This window comes from Scylla paramamosain, chromosome 5, assembly GCF_035594125.1.
Source record: "Scylla paramamosain isolate STU-SP2022 chromosome 5, ASM3559412v1, whole genome shotgun sequence".
Classification (NCBI taxonomy): Eukaryota; Metazoa; Arthropoda; class Malacostraca; order Decapoda; family Portunidae; genus Scylla; species Scylla paramamosain.
Window position 1 is genome coordinate 2,749,192 of NC_087155.1, and position 6,947 is coordinate 2,756,138.

The 6,947-nt window shown below is 39.0% G+C and overlaps 1 long non-coding RNA gene across 1 annotated transcript in view; it reads left to right on the forward strand.

The window, feature by feature from the left end:
* Window positions 1–5,726, forward strand: part of LOC135100280 (uncharacterized) — a 56,119-nt gene extending 50,393 nt beyond the window's left edge. The window contains exon 3 of the long non-coding RNA XR_010268571.1: window positions 4,795–5,726. This is a non-coding gene — a long non-coding RNA (uncharacterized LOC135100280). The remainder of the gene's footprint in view (window positions 1–4,794) is intronic.
* The last annotated feature ends 1,221 nt before the right edge of the window (window positions 5,727–6,947 follow it).

The following is a 6,947-nucleotide window of genomic DNA, read 5'->3' on the forward strand; positions in this document are numbered from 1 at the left end:
GACAAATCACACAGCGTCAACAATGACACTCTCTTGTGGTCAATATTAGTGTAAATATTATCTGTTATAATAGTTAGCGCAGACTCAGTTGAGAGATGAGGTCTAAAACCATGCTGGCTGTTAGAAATGTATTTGTTATCCTCTAAAAAATTCTAAAAGTTGTTGACATACAATTTTTTTCAAATATTTTGGAGAGTACCAGTAACAAAAAAAAAAAAAAAAAAAAAGAACATAAGAAATAAGGGAAGCTGCAAGAAGCGACCAGGCTTACACGTGACAGTCCCTGTATGAAATATACCTATCTATTTCCATCTGTTATCCCCATCCATAAACCTGTCCAATCTTCTCTTAAAGCTCTCTAGTGCCCTAGCACTAACTACATGATTACTGAGTCCGTTCCATTCATCTACCACTCTATTTGAGAACCAATTTCCTCCTATCTTTTTCCTAAACCAAAATTTTTCAAGCTTGAACCCGTTATTTCTTGTTCTGTCCTGATTGCTGATCCTAATAATTTTGCTTACATCTCCCTTGTTATAACCCTTATACCACTTAAAGACTTCTATCAGGTCTCTTAACCTGCGTCTCTCTAAAGAATGTAAATTTAACAACTTCAATCTCGCCTCATAAGGAATACTCCTCATCCCCTGTATCCTTTTAGTCATTCTCCTCTGTACTGATTCTAATAGACCTATATCTTTCCTGTAATGTGGGGACCAGAACTGCACAGCGTAGTCTAGATGAGGTCTGATCTGCGCCAAGTATAACTTTAATATTACTTCCGGCCTTCTACTTTTAAGACTCCTAAAAATTAATCTTAGTACCCTATTTGCCCTGTTTCTGGCTTCTATGCATTGTTTTCTTAGACGGAGTTCAGAGCTAACTATAACTCCTAAATCTTTCTCGTAGCCTGTACCTACCAGAGTTTGGTTGTTTAATGTGTACCTATTGTGTGGGTTTCCTCTACCTACGCTAAGTACTTTGCATTTATTGATATTAAATTGTATTTGCCATCTGTCCGTCCATTCATTCATTTTATCTAAATCTGCCTGCAAGGCGATGGCATCCGATTCTGACCTAATTAATCTACCTATCTTTGTGTCATCCACAAAAGGAACAGGACGATAATTGTTTGAATCATTAAAATCACCTTTCTTTAGCAGAGGAACGACACATGCGTTTTTCCAAGCCTGAGGAAATACTCCGGTAACATTTGAGCCATTTATGACGCATGGCAGGTAAGATGCAATAGAATATAAGGCATCCTTGATAAATTTGAGCAAAATTCCATCTGAGCCCACAGAACGTGTTTGGTTAAGACTTTTTACTGTTAATATGAGTGTGTTGGTGTCTACTGGCTTGGGTCTGAATTTTTCAGTCACACTACTGCACTTTACAAAGAGAAGGGTCCAGGGGGGAGCACTGATTGCTCTGTACTGTCTGCTGCGTTGTCATATGCTGTCTTTCCTACATTGGCAAAGAAATTATTAAATTATTCTGCTTTTTGAAAGACATTATGAAGTTCATATTTTTCTCGAGCTGCTTTTCTTGCCGGGAACTAATTATTTTATCACATTCCATATGGCCGATGAATTTTGTTTGCTCTTATTAGACTTTTTAAGATATTTTTTATTTTTTTTTAGCAGCACCAGTAAGAGACTTTATTTCTTTCTTTTCATTCGTGTATTGTTTTTGCAGACAAATATTGTGTCTGGCTCTCCTCGGCTTGGTGCGGGTGTCGTCACGCTGCCTCACTGCTACACGCAAACCCTCAGTGAGCCAAGGCGCTGCAGGTCTGCTTGCTGCCTTAGTTACTAAAGGAGCACACGCATCCAGACAACTCATAAAATTAGTATTAAAATATCAAGTTGTAGATCAGCGTGGCCTGTGGTCAGTATTTGATCAAAGTGATGGGGTTCTGGCACGAGTAGCTCACAAAGCGTCCTTGTTATATTTACCAAGGTGACGAAAAGATTCTAGTTCATGCTCTCTCCGTCTTCTTGATATTTATTGTAATGCCAATTAGGTCATGATCAGGTGCTGGCCCGGGAACAACAGAGGTGGACAAAATACTTTGTGGTTTATTAGTGATGATCACATCCAGCACTGCGGCTGTGGTTGACGTCATCCTAGTGGGCTCATTTATCATTGGTGTGAGTCTGCTATTTCTGATAATACCATCAATTTTGTTTTTCTTAGAAAATAAACCATCATTAAAATCACATCAACATATAAAGCCATTTCTTACATACAGACATTTGTTTCAACACATCTTGGACATATTCAGAAGAGGAAGGTGTGGCCCTGGGGTGTCTTTAAACACAACCTATAATAAAAGCTGGTAACTTACTGCACTGTTCACTCGTCCATAAGTCCTGGACACCGGGTTGCTTAGGAGTAGGTAGTTTTATCACACTTACCTTCAGTTGCTTGCTTACATATATGCAGACTCCTCCTCCACGTCCACCATCACACCTGTGTGTTGTACAGCTAAATGTTCATCAGGAATTTCATTACGAAGCCACGTCTCGGTAACACAACAAATCGATATTTCTTTCGTGTACAAGATGCTTAATGTCATCAAGGTTTGATTGCAAAGACTGGCTGTTTGTATGTTAAATAGTTATGAAATCGTTTTTAATATCAAACACATCGGCAGCATCTTCCCCGCCACATCCCTAACCGCTGTAGTAACTACATTGGCGAGATTTGTGTCCAAGTGTATGGCATCCTTCACACCTCAGCTTGTGCTCGTGTCTACACGTCAACTGTTTGAGGTTGAATTCACCGATATTGTGGCATCCTGGTTTCTTCTGATTATGCTGCTGCATATTTGTGGATGTAAAGATTCTTCGGCAGTGTGTGCTGTGCGTATTGTGTAGTGAAAATGTTGCTTAGGAGTGTGTTTCCCTGAGTGTATTTGGTGTGTGTGCTCCTGTCACGAGCCGTGTGCCAGTAAATCTACAGGATGGCAGGCTCGGACACACAAAATGCTTCAACTTAAAACACTAGGAACCCCAACAACGATATATATATATATATATATATATATATATATATATATATATATATATATATATATATATATATATATATATATATATATATATATATATATATATATATTGAATAGGAACAATAAAAATAAAAAAAAAAGAACAAGAATGAAGCAGGACAATAAATTAACAATATATAGTATGAAATACTTGTAGTGATGGCACGGGCTCAGCAGTTGTCTATGCGTGTGTGTGTGTGTGTGTGTGCGAGTGTGGCGTGAGTGTAGCACTTGTATAACGAGGGTGTGTGCAGGTGTAACGTGTGGCGTGTCGACGTGAGGGTAGCACAGGTGTAATGAGTGGAGACGTGAATGTGTGTGCACGAGTGTTGTGAGTGTTCTGCTATGCTTGTGTGAAAGATGACCCAGAATCCAAGCTCCCGGGAGAGGGAAGTAGATCCTCTGCTGTGTACTAGTAGACTCCTGAGGTGTCGACCATAAGGCAGGAGGTGGCTTGAGTTTGGTGCCCGAGGCTTGAGTCTGAAGCCCCGATGTAAGTGGAGCGGTAGATCGAGATTCCCAACCTGCGGGCGTCTCGAGGAGTGGCGGATGAGGGAGCCAAGTCCCATGAGCTCGAGGGCTGTTATAATATATATATATATATATATATATATATATATATATATATATATATATATATATATATATATATATATATATATATATATATATATATATATATATATATATATATATATATATATATATATATATATATATATATATACACACAGTTGTAATTTACGTAAATCCTTATGAACGTGTTGTTTCTCGTTACTCAGAAGACATGGACGCACACCCACCCACCCACTCACACCAACGCGAACTCACCCACCCATCTTGGCATACACACACACACACACACACACACACACACACCGTCCAGCCCTCAATCCTTCGTCAGGAAAGCTTATCTTCACAACCTAGATATAAAAGTGTGTTGGTTCTCGAGGATGAGTGGATTAAGCGTGACTCAAGCCATCGGGCGCCTCACGAAGAGACAAGCAGCGATTCGTCTGGCTGAGGAGACTAGACGGCAGCTCTCTGGCTTGAAATGCTGCGTCACAACGTCCAAGGAGGCTGCAATCAACATGTCAACGTTCATCATGTCACTTTTTTTTTTTTTTAGGTTAGAAGTTTGAAATTTTAAATGCCTAAAATGAAAATTACTAGATATGTTTTATATACATTATGATCTTTATAACTATAGCTATAGCTATAACTATAACTATAACTATATATATATATATATATATATATATATATATATATATATATATATATATATATATATATATATATATATATATATATATATATATATATATATATTCAATATTATAGTGACAAGAAAATATCTTGAAATGAAATGTACAATGTGTTCCTTTCGTAACGTAAATATTCAACATGCAGAGAAAAATCTAAAGATGAAATGATTTTGCAATATCTGAGGATTTCACTAATGTTTTGTTGGTAGCCTTGTAGTTGTTCAATGACAGAACAAAGCGAGAAACTCACAAATAAGTTAATCAGTAACTGGCAGGAGGAGAGTGTTGAGAATGAGGGTCTTGCATGTCAGGCTGCGATCATTGCTGGCCGTAACAGTCCAGACGTTAGTAATGCCATATTCATTAAGGCGGCAGGTGGGGAGGTGTGGCTATGAATGTGCTTCCCTGCACGGCTGTTGGCTGGAAGCTTACGGTGCAGTGCCGCAAAGCTAAGGGGGTTCTCCATTGCAGCATCAACCCGACCTGAGCCGACTGTGGGAGTGACAAATGGTTCCCTGGACGCCGTGTGTCACCGGATTGCAGGCGAGCGTCAGGCGGACCATGAGTCGGGACGCTGGCAAGTCCGTTGACCAGAACCTGACCAGGAAAATTCAAGAAGCGTGGTCTTGACCTTGCTCAGCAGTTGTGCCCTCACCTGACCTACGTTATGTTGCTCTGCGTTCATTGTTTCTGGCAAAGTGAGTTAGTGCAGCCGTGCGTTCAGTGTGTCACCATAATTTGCAAGCAGTCGATTTCCTGCTCTACTTTACCAGGTGGTATTTGTTTTGAAAGAGAGTTGAGAAGTGGATTATGTCATGCTCTCAACCTAAATTTTATACTTCTTTATTCATAACTGCATCAACAGACCACCTGGGAAAAGTAATGCTTTGTGCCTCTGTTTGTTTTCATTTCACGACACGGCAGGAAGGGAGAGCACGACCACAGAGCAAAGAATTCAAGAGATACCTCTTTGTATTCTGGGAAAATAGGATGCGTATTTCTGGTCGTCCTTCAGAGAAGCTAATGTTATACATGCGTATGCCATTTAAATTCAGCGAAGAAATTTGAGAAATACTTCTGGAAAATGTTTTAACGAGCTCCTATCGTTAAATCTTCATAAGAAACGTTTGCACCATAAAGTAACGAAATTTTAAGCCTCACATCCAGCATCAGAGACCATAAGAGCCACAGCAAGGTGTATTCGAGGAACAGTGTTAAGATGTGTATAAACAAAGTAAAATATACGTAGTGCTGACAGGCATCACAGAAAAGAAAACTTGTAATAACATTTCAAAGGAAAAACTTTTAACCAGTACAGTGTTGCGCTTTGTCAGAGATAGTGGTCTTGTCAGGCTGCATTTCTTTTTCCTAAGCTTCTTATTTACCCCGTAAAATGACAGAAAAGGGAAAATAACAAGTCGATTCATATATATATATATATATATATATATATATATATATATATATATATATATATATATATATATATATATATATATATATATATATATTATTCCCATGGTATGAATGCAAGTGTGGCTACCATGCGATTTTGATTCCAGGATTATTTCCCTCCTCAGAGCCCACGATATCAGACTTGGGAAGCGGAATTTTACTTTTATATTTTTTAAAGCTTTTAATCTCACCTCTACATATACTTTCACAACCTTACAGTATGTGCAATAAATAAGTACGTCTTTACATTATAAATACCTATAAATAAACGAGAACTGTACGTTCAGGTAAAAGGTTGGATGTACATCTGGCAACACCTTACGTCTCAAGGCCATGGCTGCTGCGTACACCCGCAATTATCAAAGAATATAACATACTATGAATTTTGTGACTTACAGTTTTCCTTTCTGGTTACTCTGAAGTCTCATTTCCTATTTACTATGCCTTACTGATTATAGATTTGAGGAATAATTTCTACTTACAACCTCGCAACATAGGTGGAATACAGAAGCAGGCAGGGAGTTCCAGAGTTTACCAGAGAAAGGGATGAATGATTGAGAATACTAGTTAACTCTTGCATTTGAGAGGTGGACAGAATAGGAGTGAGAGAATGAAGAAAGTCTTGTGCAGCGAGGCCGAGGGAGGAGGGGAGACATGCAGTTAGCAAGATCAGAAGAGCAGTTGGCATGAAAAGAGCGGTAGAAGATAACAAGAGATGCAACATTGCGGCGATGAAAAAGAGGCTGAAGACAGTCAGTTAGAGAGGAGGAGTTGATAAGACGAAAAGCTTTTGATTCCACTCTGTCTAAAAGAGCGGTGTGAATGGAACCCCCCAATAAATGTGAAGCATAGCCTTTACATGGACGGATAAGGCTCCTGTACACAGCAGCTTGTGGGTAGGGGTGAGAAAAAAAAGAAAAAAAAAACTGGCGGAGAAGACCCAGAACGCCTAATTTCATAGAAGCTGTTTTACCTAGAGATGAGATGTGAAGGACAAACCAAGAATGTTCAGTGTAGAAGAGGGGGACAGTTGAGTGTCGCTGCAGAAGAGGGGATAGTTGTCTGAAAGCTTGTGTCGAGTTGATAGATGGAGGTATTGAGTTTTTGATGCACTGAACAATACTAAGTGTGCTCTGCCCTAATTAGAAATTTTAGAGAGATCAGAGGTC